Genomic DNA, 15,815 nt, shown 5'->3' with positions numbered 1-15,815 from the left:
TATTAAGAAAGCTAAAACATTCTAGTCTTCAAAGCCATACAGTAATCACATGAAAGCATTAAGCATTTGTTTTGCAACGTAACAATGACCTTAAGCTAAATTAAATAGAATAACATAAATGAGAAAGCAAAACACCAAGCTATACAATTAAAGAACTGGTGTGATCATTTCTTTTGACTTCAGTCCCACACAAGTGCAGTAGGAAGAGCTCTCAAGAGCAAAAACTAAATTAATAAACCCAATATTAAAAAGTGCTCTCTAAGAGAATGTTACAATTGTCAAAACAGTAGACAATATAGAAATTGGCCTGTGTTACAACAGACAAATCTTACTGTATGTGCAGCTGTAATTTAGCTGTAAATTACTCAGGACATGTACAATAATTTCTAAGAAAGTCAGGAAATTTACAGCAAAAATAATTATTTGCTGCTTTATTTTCTAAGAAGTTCAATATAGGTTTAACAATTCTATTTCAATAATTTATGCTGAAACTTCCTCTTTTTGTTGTATGTTTTTAGAATTCAGAAATGATTCAAATACCATTGTATGGAAAGTCATTGTACAAAACAAAATGCATTACCAAACACAGAGACTTGCAAGAGTATTCATCCCTTTTCAAAAATGCCCCATTTTGCTGAAATACAGCAATGTATACACAAGGTAATGTGGATGTGATCAGAACTTGAATGTTCAAATAGTACACTTTTCTAGATGAAATAATTCAACTGTCAGAAAAAATACTGCAAAGAAAAATCTAGGTGAAAAAATAGGTAGTTTGCATAAATGTTTGCCCTCTTTACTATGGAAAACCTAAATTATAAAAGCTCTGCTGAACGGTCTGCTTAAGACTTGGGACAGTGGCTCTAAGCACAAGGACAAAGCTACAATGGCTTAACAAAAACAAAGTGAATACTGACGAGTGACTCATAGTCCTGATTTGAATCTGACAGAAAATCTTTGGTAAAATATACAATTGCTTTACATCCATAAACTCCAAACAACTCGACAGAGCGTGAGAACGTTTCTAAAGAAGATTGGTCAAAACATGATCGTGGCTGGAGTGCAAAGTTGGTGAAGTCCCACAGTATCCAAAAATATTTGCAACTGTAATTGCTTCCGAGGTTATTTTTACCAAATAAAGAAGTGTTTTCCTTTTTTTTTTCACTTAATTGTATACACAGTATGTGGTATATCCATTTGTCCAACGAGTTAAAGAATTTACTACAAAACAATTTAGTGATTTAAAAATGCATAACGATATAACACCTTCCTCAATTATTATTATTTCTTTTGGAGCATGTTGCTTAAAAAATGTAACATAACAGGAAACATGATTGAAAGCATAAGATTAAATAACAGTCATTACAGTTTAGGAAACATTGAAGCTAGTCTCACATCATTGAGTTATCAGCCAACTGTACAATTGTCAAAAACAATACAAAAGTTATACTGTAGCTTTCACCAAGTTGTTTCAATATTGTTAAGAGCTAAATCTATATTTTACAGTGTGGTTCAAATGTATTTTTGAGTATGGTGAATGTGATCAATAAGAGGTGGAAGGCACCTAGACACTGTCAAGATCAAACTCTCTTTTTAAGTAGCCAGGAAAGGAGAAAACTAGTTAGGGGTGCCATGATAAAGACAGGAGCAACACTGGAATATTTCAGTAGCTGAGAAGACAGAAATTATCCATACTGTAGGTCAACAAAATCCTGGTCACACCACAAAGCATGCTTGCATGGAGCAGAAAAAAAATATCATATGCCACATTGGGTTTAAAACAAAGCATTAAAGAAATACTGCAAACATGTGGCAAATAATTTGTCAGACAAGATAAAAAGTGTAAATAACTAGCAAATAGTTGAGGAAAACTTGTTTAGACCTAAAACTATGACAATAATTCTTCCAGCAGGAAATTATCTATAGCACAAGGACAGAGAAATACTGGAGTGGCTTAAGAACTATAAAGTGAATGCCCTTGAGTGACCTTTGAGAAACTGTGCAAAGATTTGAACACTACTCTACACAAGAGATCCCCAAGCAAGCTGAGATTTAAGCAAATCTGCCAAGAAAAATGGGCAGAAATCATATCAAACCAGTGAGTAAACTAGATATGTACACAGTCAGACTAAATGAATTGTTGCCATAGGAGCTTCCACCAAATATTGAATAGATGTCTATATAGTCATGGAAGCAATTGAAGTTTTTATTAATCTTATATTGGTGTTTATTATTTGTATTTATACTGTATATAAAATGGTTTTAGTTGCATTAGTCTCAAAAGTGGCATGCTAAGAAAGAATATTCTTATTCCAATGGCCTATAGAGCCATTGCAGGGGCTGGCAGAAAGCAATCATATAAATGAAAGCATACTGGTGCAATCTCGCTGCTATGATGTCATGATTGTTTTAAAATGATCTGCAGTAATGATCTACAAAAACTCCAGCTACCTGTAGCTGGTATCTGTCTCATTTCTGTTTTTCTTCTCCCAGAAATTCTTCAGCAGTAATAAAAATGATGAGGTATGATGTATTTTTTAGGAAGATTTGTGCAGACTATGTGATCTACAGTACATATGGACTGAAATACTTTCACCTCTGAATACTGGATAATGGATAATTTTGCTTGAAATATACACATACATCTTCTCCCAGCCAAAACTCCAGCCAAAATATGCAAGTACCTCACAAATGATGTTAATCAGCAAAGAGTAAAGGCTCATGTTGTGAAAAAAAACAGATGGTTAAGGTTTTTTAATGAGTGTCATTGCTGACAGATAATTAATCCCAAAGCTCATAATTCATAGTGTGAAACTTTATTTCTTTTGAAAATTAAATTTATATGTACAGTAATGGATTGTGATGCTGCCTAATACTGAAACTGGCATGCAACACAATTCAGTATTTACTCTTCACTGAAAAGCTTCCAACAGCTATTCTCACCAAAGCACACATACAATGTGAGAAACAAACATCACATCAATCTGTACAATGGATCCATCCTATTTTGTCAATTAGAATTACATTTGTTCAAATTTGTGTTATACTTTTGATTTTATGTAAATGTACCCAACCATCTTGTTGTGAATGAAAGTACAATAAATGACAGGTCAATAGCTTTTGTCATATATTTTGTCATAATTGTCATATATATTTTTTGTTGACTGTCAATTTTTATTAAACTTTATTTAACCATCTGAAACCTTCAAACCTTCATACCAGCATGGGAGGAAGAGGACCTTTGAAAACCACATTTTGAATAGCCTTTTGTTATTTTTAATACTTTCAGCAAATTGTAAACAGTTACACTTGTATCAAATGCTGAATTGAGACACCTCACAAGGAGAATATCATAAGAAGCTACTCCACAGCAAACCAAGAATACCACTGAAAACAAAAGCCAAACCTAAACCTGGTGAAGATTAGTCAGCTATTCACATTAATTACATTCACAGAAACTTAGTGACCCAGATTTAGATTTAAATTTTGTGGTTGAGCACCTTTGGGAGTCAGCCTTAAAATTTTGTATTCAAATTGTATATGTTTATTACCACAAAAGTCTATCCATCCATCAATATTCTAACTACTTTATCTGATTCAGTGTTGCAGGGGAATCATAGTCCATCCCAGAAAGCACTGGAACAAAACCAGATACACACTGGGTGGGTTGCCAGTCAATAACAGTATTACCAAGAAACTGGTTATTTAATTCATAACAAACTAACGCTGCATTCTAAGTACTGATATAATTCTACAATGCGAAGGACACGACTTTTGTGTATCTTTAATGTTTTCTTTGCAATTTGGTTCCAATTCAAATACACTTTTTATTCACATTAACAAAATTGGTTATGTGGTAAAATAAATTGTTATATGTATGTTTTGCCAAACAAAGGGCATCGGCTGAGAGAGTTTGTGTGTTGAAAGTCTTTATTTCATATGCATATTGGAGTCTTGCTCTTGTACAGTGCTCTTTTATACAGTGAAACAAATGATACAAGATACACTCCCACATGAATCTCTGCTTGAATTGTGGCTATATATGGTCATTCTAGAAAGCTGACCAGTACTGTACCTATATTTTCTTTCCTACTATCTTGAGTGACAAGCAGCCCCTTCTGCTTGTAACTGAATAGACCATTTGTTCCAGGAGATGTCACTCTGTCATTTCCCTGAGAACTATGCGTAAAGATACAATGTTGCTTTATTATCGTTTGAGACAAAACATCCTCAGACAGAGTTAGTAAAATCTTCTTTTCTTCTTTTTTGCATTTTCACACTTTTGTGGGGTCTGCTTGTTTGCACCGATTTTTCCACTTCATACGGTCTGCGGCGTCTCGGCAGGTGACTTTTGCCGAGATGCCAATCTTACAGCTGATCCAGTCAGTGCATAAATGGTCGTCCACAGGGCTGGCGGCCTTCCACATTCAATTCGAGGGCAGTCTTTGCCATTGATGTGTCATTGCTGCGGAGCACGTGTCCATTCAATCGCAGGCGCAATTCCCTCATTTTCTCAGTGATTGGGGCGACTTTGAGTGTTTTTTACACCTCTTCATTCATGACATGGTCTAGTCTTGTCAAGCCGAGGGTCCATCGCAGCATCTTCATTTCCATCGTATGGAGTGCCTGTTCATGTTTCTTTGTCATTTGCCAGCATTCAGTTCCGTATAGGGCCACTGGTCTGACCACTGAGCGGTAGGCTTTAGACTTTAGGCGCAAAGGGATCTTCTTGTCGCACAATACACCAGTGACCATTTCATCCAAGCAGCGCTGACTTGCGTCTTGGCGTTTTGGAGGGTAGTGCAGTTGGAGTTGACACATGAGCCTAGGTACTTGAACTGGGTCACTTTGTTCAGTTGGACCCCACCAGCTGTGATTGTGCCATTGGTTTAATCACCGCATTCCAGGTACTCCGTCTTCTTGATGTTCAGTTTCATCCCGAATTGTTTAAGGCGTGTCTTCTACTCCTGTACTTGCTGTTCAAGGCCATGTCACGTTTCACTTGCTATCAAAACATCATCGGCATACAATAGCGTCCATGGATGCCTCGTTTAGATATCTTTGGTCACCGTATCCATGTCAAGTATGAAGAGCCGAGAATACAAGGCTGAGCCTTGGTGGACTCCAACATTGCTTGGGAAGGTGTCTGAGGTTCCAGCTGTGCAACGTACTGAGCTAGTGGCCTTTTGGTACAAGAACTTTGTCCAGCTGACATAGGCTTCGGAGACGTGGTGCTGTCGCAGCGCCAGCCAGATGAGATTGTGCGGTACCCCGTCGAATGCCTTTTCCGGGTCGAGAAATGCCATGTGGATCGTTTTCCTCTTCTCGTGATGTCTTTCCATCAGTAGGCAGGCTGCGTGTATGTCATCTATTGTTCCGCAGTTTTTTACAAAACCACATTGGTTTGGCGAGATATCGATGATGGTTCTTACTCGTGCGTTCAGCACAACGCTCGAAAATCTTCATTGTATGGCACAGCAGCCGGATCGGCCTGTAATTGGAGCAGTCATTAACATCACCTTTGCCTTTCCAAATTGGCACTGTGATGGTGTTTTGCCACATTTCCCGGGGTGCCTTTTCCTCGATGATCTTGTTGAAGAGGTCCACGAGCCATGCTGCTCCCTGTGCTCCAAGGAGCTTCCTTCTTACATACTGTACATCCTTCTTCCTCTACTTACATACTGTAAACATTTAAAGGAATTATTAAGCTTATTTACTGATGAAAGATCACTGCATTAATTGATTATTTTAAGGACACATATTCAAATTGAAATCCTACTAAGAAAGGAGAACTTCACTTTTGAAACTGACCTATGCTAAGGTTTATAGTTTATGATTCATTTGAATTTGAAGTGTAAAAGCAGTTTAATTTTACCTCAAGTTTATTCAAGAGCAACATTCTTGCTTAGGACATTTTCCAAATTCTGTTGCCATTAGTTTGAAATGCTTTTAGTGTGAAATGTTTAAATCTTTATTTCCATAATGTGTGGTTTAGATTTTGTTTCTGGTTTAGGATGGTCTCCATTATATATTTGCTTCAGTATTGTTGGTCCATACCTGGCAGACTGAATCTCAAAGGTCTTGGCCGAATTATTTTTTCCCCCAATCTGTTTTAAGCAAAAACATCTATTTGTATGCATAATCTTGGGGTTGATTTGTACAAGCTACCTGAGGATGATCCCTGTGTAGACAAAACATTCAAAGCCAAATAACAAAGATTCAAAGTAGCTGCAGGTGCAGGATTTTCTAAAGGTGCAGACACAGTACAACAGCAAGTCCATAAAACAGAGGAAGTGCTTGAACAATGTTCCAGAGTTCATGTAAGCCGCAACATCTGTCCTGCTTGAACTCCTGAACTAAAATGATGTCTACGTGCTTATAGTCATCCTTTTAATTTGGTAAGCCCTCCAGCCTCAGGTAATTATTTATTCTTAAAGGCATATTATTTTACAACATCATGTATGCTGTGCATCAAAGAATATTACTACTAAATATATATTTACACTACTGCACATTTTCACAGGATTTCATATAGAAAGGTAATATCCAGCTAGGGATAGAGCCATTCTTGAACAGATGTGCATTACTCTTTAAACTGCAGAAGAAAAGGCATCAGTCTGACCATTATATCAGTGGAAGTACAGTATCAAGAATGTGCCAATTTATGTTGGCCTGGATTAATGCCTAGACATCCTCTTTACCCAAAGCCTTATCTCATAAATTGAGCCCCTGAGCCAAATGAGTCGGCTCAGAGAAGTTTTAGTTTCTCTGAGCCAACTCAAGAAATATTATTTTTCTAAATTTTCTGACTAATTAATTATAAACTGTCCCATTGAACATTAGTGGGATGAGAGTCTATAACATGTTGCATCAAGGGCTTAAAAACATGCCTGCAATTTTCCTCATAACACCTTTGTAAATGTACAGTATTGTTTTGATAAGTTTCATTTGATGTTTACTATATCATTTCTTTTAACCATAACGATTTCAATTTGAACATTTATTCATCCATTATCCAACTGCTTCATCCAATACAGGGAACCACAGCCCAACCTGGAAACTATCTGGTGCAAGGCAGGATACACCCTGGACAGGACACAGAGCACACCTGGACACAGACATGCTCACATTAGTGGGCCAGTTTCCCAGAAGCAATTAACTTTCCAGTATGTCTTTGGACTATGGAAGGAAACTGAAGCACCCGGATAAATCTCATTCAAAGTTGGAGAGAACATACCAACTCAATGCAGATAGCACACCAGGAATTGAACCCATAGACCCAGTGCTAATCACTGCACCACTGTGCTGCCATCATTTTGATAATTCAAGTTTTACTGAAACTATTCACTTGAGAAATGTATATAGTAAATTTCAGAATTTGCTGATTAGGGTGCAGTTTGAAAAGAAGGAACAAACAATAGGTTGAGGCAGATATTAGGAAAATCGAAGCACTTTCGATGCCATGAGATTTAAGATTTTAAATCTAAAAACCCAGGCAGGTTAATTTACAAAGTAAAATGATAAGAATTATAGTATACAGTATTTTATTTGCAAAGAAATGTAAAATAGAGGTTAATTCTATGCTTATAAGTGTAAGGAATACACCATTTCAGCTGTTGAGCAATTTTCAGGTGTGTGAACACATACTGTACGTCAGGTGTCTCAGTCGATTTTGTGTTTCAATAATTGTTTTATGAATGGAAGCAGTCAAGTTGGTTGATGGAGAAATGAGAGCCAATGTTTGTTGCCCTATCTGTTGATAGGAAAAAAAATGTTCATTCACTGTTTAGAAATGCCACTGTCTAAAATGTATTTACATTTTATGTACATTTTTATTGACTTAAATTCTCTTACCTACTGTACAAAACTATCACAATAAAATCAAAGAATTCACTTAATTATTTTAAGAGAAACAGACCTTAAAGAACATGTACATAAATAAATGAGCACAGCATTCTGCATAATGTCCAATATTTTTCAACTTAAGCTCTAGGAAGAAGTGCTGTTCAAATGATAACACTTCTTTACATTTCATTAACAAAATTACAGAAGTGTAAAATTAATTAATGAATAAATACGCAAATAAAATTAAAGTGAGCAGTGAAATGTGAAAATTCTTTGCAGTACTGTAAGAAAAACAAGCATTACATGCAAGTGTCGCTTTGTTTCTGGTTGCCAGTGGGAGCAAGATGAGGATAATTTGAATTCCCCTTTGATTTATTTTTAGTGTAGGAACCAAAAATAATCCAAAATGCATCACTGTTATTACTATTACTAGTAGTGGTAGCAGTACCGGTAGAAGCATTTTACTTACATATTAAATCATGCCTGCCAAATCCAGAAGTTATATGGAATGCAGACAGAAACGCAATATAAACCAGGTATCACATTTTAAAGGCATTCAAAACATCGACATAAACATAGGCTCAATGTACAGTATAGGTCTCCTGCTATTTTTTAATTTCTATTATTATTAAAATAAATATTGTATTTATCTTACAGTAATTAAACATGCTGAACATAATGGTTAATACTGCTTCATGGTCTCCTTAAATTTCCTTTTAATATAAAACAAAGCTAATAATAATAAATAAAAATTTTGTTTTAATCTTACTGGAGACACACCTGGAAATGCATACCGCATGCTGTGCCACTTGACATCTTAAATAAAGTGTACAGTATGTAAGCACCATAAAAGACAGGCGTAATAAAGCTGTGAATTGCAAAAATACCATACATGGGTATTTAAAATTTAGTTATACTGGACTAGCTCCAATGGCATGCACCTGAGCACCAGCTCAAATGGTATTTTTAAATGTCATTATTGGTGTGACATATATCCTTAGAAGTGAATAAAGTCTCTACTCATTAATTCCTTGACCTTTGAAAGACCTTTGAAAATGAAAGAATTAACATTTTATATACTGTACTTATCTGGGAAGTATGCAATGAAACTGTCCAGCCCAGGTATTTATAGATCCTTAAGGTTGAAAACCAGGAGATATTTAGGACTAAGGGGATCTGAGATTCCTTTTAGACTTGCTCCTGAGGCATTCTTAGTATGATTTCATATAAATGGCAATTTCCATGTGAAAAAAGGAATGGAATTCCTATGTTTTTGTTTGTGCCCTTATTTAATGTAATTGACCCAAATCCTTTCTGTGGTTGTTTCTCATCCACAAACCTATTTGTGCGTGTTTTCTCTAACAGAGAAATAAAAATATAAATTTAAGAGATATGCTTTAGGAATGCATTGGATTATTAGATTTTATGGACTCTGACAAATGTTACATTTCTAATTAAATAGATGAACATGATCTTTCTTCAGAATTTTACAGAAACATAACATTTAATTGCTTAAATTTGCCTACAACAGAACAGAAACAGCTTGTATTGTTTAGATCTGTGGCTATGTGCTCTACTAACCTATGACTTTCACAGTAGAGAGTTGTTAATCAACCTTACTGATAACAAATGTTAATCAGGATAATAAATGTAACCATGTTATGGGTATTGTTATTTTTCTGCTAATTGGTTTGTGAAATTGTTGCTGTAAGTGACGTATAAGTTTATTCATTTACCTGTCTATTAACAGGTACTGTGTCCCAGTATGTGTTGATACTGTTGGAAAGTTTGTACCTGTATTTTTCCCTAATTGTCTTCACTTTATTTCTTTATTTTACTCTATTTTATAGGTTTCTTTACTAAAGATTTTTTTTGTTAAAAAGATTATTTTTTTGTATTTTAGGTGTCAATTGTTGTGATGATACAAATGGGACATCTAAATAAACTCCCCTGAAAAAGAGTGGATGAAGACACTACTGTGGTGGACACAGTGTGTGGGAACTGGTATGGATAGATACAGGAGTAGGAGAAAAAGGTCATTTTAAATCTGATGGTTAAAGTTGAATGGTGCTGGGAAAAAGTGCAGGAATATTGTGGTGAGTAGTACAATAAAAGGTGCTTACTCAACTTTGGACGAGAAGTGGAGATGGAAGACATTTAAGGAGAAGGCAACATTACTGTTTCTTTTGTCACTATTGATTCACTGTACACTGTCTTTCGAGGAGGCTATAATACTCAAAGAGTTAAGGACTTCTTTGATCAGACCAAGGGAAAGATGTAAATTAATTATGATAATTATTTACCCAAAACAAGTTATTTTATAACTTCACATCATTATATGAAAATTAATAAATCCTTGTTCTATTATAGGGATCATTATTTATTAATTCATATGGCTGCAGGATATTTTGATTAAAATTTTTCCAAACAATAGTTTGAATATTTAATAAAAATTTTGTTTTATTCGTATTGTTGTATTATATATCTATGTTTAAATGTTTTACAGTTTCTAACTATGTTATGCCTTGGAAGAATACAGTATATGAAGTTTCAGTATTGATTAGTGCAGATACTTTGCTAAAAAGTGCTATTGTATGAGATTTTTAGGCATGGGAAAGTAGCTGCAGATGTTTTTAGTAATAAGTGAACTGAAGTTTTTAGTAATAGAACCAATTTGAGTCTAGGAGTAACTGTTTTCTAAATTATTTCATTTTTAACAACATAGTAAGACAAACGTTGTTGAAAGTGCAGGTCATTACAGAATGAAAATATTTTTATTTTTCTGATTATATATGTACAAAATGACTGTAGAGAGAAAACTTCTTCAAATACAGTATTTAGAAGCACTGTTTGTGGTCTTTGACCCAGACCAAAAACCACTAGGGACACATTTTAATTATACAATGAACCATATGCTTGATAGAAATCATGCTGAGACTTTTGATTTTGCGAAGGAACTCCTACAAATCCTGTAGCCCTTGGTGTTACAGCCACATACTGTACCACACTCGTTCTCACTAATTGCACATATTAACTAATTTTCCAACCATGTTCCGTTTCCTCTGTTATTTAAACCTCCAACTTCCACATTCCTACACTTGGTATTAGAGTCATTAGCTTGTCAGCTTACTGCTAGCTTAATTTCCTCTCACCACGCATTCCTTAAACATTGTATCTTTTGGATATTTGACCTCTGCCCTGTTTTTTGGATTTAGCCTCTTGTATTAGTGTTTTTTGGATTGTTCGCCTCTGGATTTATTTCTAGCTGTTCGCATAGGGTCCAATTTCTTTTGGTGTGATTTGCGCAACACCTGGAGTGCAACAGTGTAAGGCAGCAATGTAATAGTGATAAAGGACAAGACACAGGGTCGAATAATATGGATCAGTTGGATTTGTTTACAGTTTTAAACATCAACCAAATCTTTTTAAATGCAGATGTAACTCACCAATTGGGCTGTTAGACCATCATGTGGTTTTCTGTTATGTTTCAAAGCCTAGTCTGAGCCTTGTAATGTGTTTTGGCATTGTAATTAGGTTCTAATTAATTACAAACTTTTTACATTAATTTACATTAAAAATTTAATTAGACTTTTTTTTACATTTTTTCTGAGGAAAAACATCTGTTTTATCAACAGTACACTAGAATCATAGCAACACTTTACATTAGACTGTAGGTGAAATAGAGGTTGATATCCCTGAGATCCCATGAGCATTGGTATTCAGGCCCAATGTGAGAGCAACTGAGAACTTGAAGTTAAATAAAAAGGGCCTGGCAGATGTGTTGGGCACAAAGTTGCAAGGGTTTGGTGAGGGCATGTACTTTTGTTGAGCTGGAGAAAAAAAGTGCACAGAGTAAAATCTCCTGTGGGAATAGCTGAGGCATCCAATGGGAATACATGAGTTGGATGTGGATTTCTAGAAAGATTGGTATATAGTGGAAGTCTGGGGAATCAACTTCAATTTAGGTAAGAAGATTGTATTGGGAAAGGTAGCATGTAAACATATCATTGTTTTGGACTTCAATCTTGTAAACACTAAAGAATCTGTTTAACAGCTGTTTTGACTGTTTTATGGGCTAAAGTGTATGCTATGAAGAAAGTCATTCTTTAGAAAACTCAAATCTAGCAGCTTGTAATGTCCTTATTGAATGTTAATTATATCTATTTTGCAGAAACAATCTCTGGTAATTTATATACTGTATTTAGCATACAAGTAGTCTTGTCTAAGGCTCTGTTTGTTCTTTTTCTCTAGGCACTGAGTGACACCCTCAGAGCATGTTTTAAACAGAGTTATTTTAAAGAAAATGCTTCACTATATTACTTTGCACAATTATGAGTACACAGACGTTTGATAGAAAGTTAAGGAATCAGAATAAAAAATAGTCATAAGGTTGAGACTCATAAATAAAGTAACAATATAGTTTTCTTTCTTATTGTCCATATAAATGTTAAAGTCTTTAAGGAAGAATGTGTTGGATGAAGTCCAGCATCAAAGGCTACCCAGACTTCTTGCAGAAAAACACCCTTAAATACCATGAGGAGTTCTCTATAGACAAAATCTATAATCACCACTGTTGCTGCATCTTCCTGCCTGCTTCTCCACCTACTCTTTTTCACAGTGGAAAGATGAACAAATAATAAAACTACAGTATGTAAACAGTTTCATAGTGATACATATTTAATGTATGTATATGAGCTTAACAGGCATTCAAATCAGACAGATATGGTGGCATAAGAACATAAGAAGATTACAAATGGGAGGAAGTCATTCAAGCCATCTTGCTATTTTGCTTAAACTATAGATTTTATCCAGCTATTTTCAATAGGATTGTAGCAAGCAAATTTCAACTTCTTGGCTAGGTAGCATATAATGGATTCTTACAGCGCACTGTATAAAGAAATGCTGTTATTTTTAGTCTGAAATGTACATACTGTCCGTTTCCTCTTGGTGCTCTCTGTTTCATGTTTTTCTTTTGCTCATTACATTAACTTTAAATCCTTTGACCTAAGTTCATTCGAACTTCTTCTGACCTTTGAAGAATGTATTGGTTTAGTGAGTTTGATATTGATACAAATAGAAGTTGCTCACTCCCGAAGAAGGCTCCACAGCCGAAACGTTGTGTTTCCTTTCTTCTCTTTCCAGCATTGAATAAACCTATTGTATTACTTGTTCCATAGGCATTACTTCAGAGGTTGGTATAATTAGAGGCACCTTAATTATTTGCTCTCTGGCACATCTTTGGTGAAAAGTGTAATAAATCAGGCACACTGGGTTTATTAGTAATGACACAACATAAACTAAACAACACAAAAGTGTACAACATACAAGTCACACTATTTACAAAGTGTCTCAAAGGCCAACCAGAAAAACCCCAGACTACTACTAAGTATTCAAATCCCATATATAGCCCAATACACTCAACTTCTCCCTGTTCTAAAAACGAATCTACTAACCAGCAAGGCTGTTTTTAGCCTAGGGATTCCCTATGTAGGAAATCAGAGTATTCTAAAAACAACAAAATGGCAAGCTCTCATAACAAGGTTCAAATACTTACCTCAGATCTGGTGTTTAAGGCTAATTGGAAAAAGGATCCATCCATTCTGGCACTGTCTCTTCTCCTCTTCCCTTGTGACTTGTCCTTTCTCCTATATGCAGTACTTTCTTCTCTCTTTCATGTCCTTCTTTCTCCGTCCTCTCTGTCTGCCTACCTGCTTGTTTTTACCTTCTGTTCCTTAATTGTTAATGACTCTTAATAATTTACTCAGAACTAAATAAACCAAGGAAAACCAGACTCTTTTGATCTGTGTGTCTCAGACCCAACTAAACACTTCAGTTCATTTTTTGCTTTAAAGCTCCTGAGAACTACAAATGTTGACAATAGATGTTTGAAAATTGTCTATAGATTCTTGAGACATAGTGACTTCAAATAACCTTAACAATATTTACTTTGTTTATATGTGTCTGACATTTGGGGATGTGTAGTTAAAGGTCTCGGGTGCTGTGATAATTTTTCTTGCTAATTAGTACAAAATCCATACACTTCAGTTATCGATAGATATTTTATAAAATGTGTTTAGAGACAGCTCTAACTTCCTAACTATATTGTTCTTTAATAAATTATATTATAAAAAACAGCAAAGGATGTTACAATTTACAACCTAATTTGTTCAAATGGTAATTTAAAACTTTTAATCTAAAAATGTATAGCTATAATACAAATTAAGACAAACCTTTTAAAAAGGTACATTCTTTAGGTTCTGTATAATATGACATTATAAATTGTGGCTTTTATTAGTAGCATTTATTCTTAAACTGTTAGTGTTTTTTAAGCTGTAGTAGATTATATAGTTCATCCATCAAGTATTCAGTCAAATGTAGTGTGACCTATCTACATTTTTTAAACAGTTCAGACAGCTAAATCATCAGTATCCTGTGTATTTGAGGAAGCTATTAAGAATTTAATTATTTGATGCAATAAGGGTGAGTTACTTTTATTGATTAATATGACCCTACAGCTGGCTCATAACCTGCAAGGGAGTCATGAAAATATCAGAAGTCTTCCTTGTTTTGAGTGATGATAGATAGAAATGAAATTCATTGTTCCTTATTCCTCTCTTGAGAGATGCAGATTTGTTATGCTTTGTTATTAATGTGGATGAGTACTGTTTACTATTAGGTGATACATTACAAATTAATGTAAAATCTTTGTACAGCAAGATATAACCTAATTTCTTCAAAGATGGATATATATTTTTTCTCTTTAATTGTACACTTCCAATTATTACTGCATCAGAATCATTTGCCCTAGGAATAGGGAAGTAGTAAACCCTTCATTCTGTATTTGAACTGTTTTTTATGTGAAGTGCATTTTCTTTGATAGATGCTTTCCATGAAAGTTGCTATAACCTTGACTGATAAAGCAATGTTTCAATAATCAAAATCAAGTGTAGAATCAGCTTCAGAACCCAGCAGGTAGAACCATTAATTGTTCATCAAACTATCTTACCACCCTGCTTTGGAGGAGAGAGAGAACTTTTTTGAGGAGTGATACTTCTCATACTGTCATTACCTACAATCTTGCAGGTACTGTACCAGTACCTGTTTTTACTGTAGCATGGCAAGTTGAATAAACAGCCACCCAGATCTGGAGAATTTTGGCCAGGTGCACACTACTGCTTCAGCAAGTCCAGCCATAGTCGACTAATGACATAGCCCAGGTGCAAAACAACAAAAGATACAGTATATGAGATTTAATTATTTAAAACATTTTGAATGTTTATATTTTATCAAATCTTTAAATTATTGAATATGGTCTTTAGTCATATTCTGCCACATTGTGAACTGCAAAAATACTTATTTTAGCTAATTTATCATCTTAATTTGCCAGTGTATGATAAATCCTGCTTCTAATACCTTTATTTTCTTTGTCCGGACAAATATTTTAATATGTTCTCAACATATATTAAAAAGATGAAGTAATATGTTTGATTAAATTCAACAATGAAAGATGTTTGTTAAGCATCATTTCTAAAACATTTTAGATATTGAATAGTATTAAGATCAATAATTTACACGGAAAGTATGATTTATTTATGCAGTTATAAGTGAATCTAACTTAACTGAACTAATGACCTTTTAACAGGAACAGATGCCTTTCTGAGTATGGTTGATCAAATGATTTCAGGATAAAAACTGTACACAGGCAATCAGTTGGTATTAAGGTAGTGGATAAGTAGTTAAAGATAAGATTAATCCTTGAAGGCCAAGGAACTTTCAAAATTAATCAGGGACAAGGTTCTTGAAAGGCAGAAACTGTATTTTACCACCTACAGACTGCCCAGATCAGCCTGTCTCTCCAAACCAAGAAGCTAAGAAAGCAGGAACCTTAGGGATGATATGAAGGCAAAGGCATCTTTACTATAGTTGTAATGCTTGAGATGGAAGAAAATATCCTTGAGTTACCAATATCT

Source organism: Lepisosteus platostomus, chromosome 8 (assembly GCF_059453375.1).
Source record: "Lepisosteus platostomus isolate fLepPlt1 chromosome 8, fLepPlt1.hap1, whole genome shotgun sequence".
NCBI lineage: Eukaryota > Metazoa > Chordata > Actinopteri > Semionotiformes > Lepisosteidae > Lepisosteus > Lepisosteus platostomus.
Note: the sequence above shows the minus strand (reverse complement) of the source record.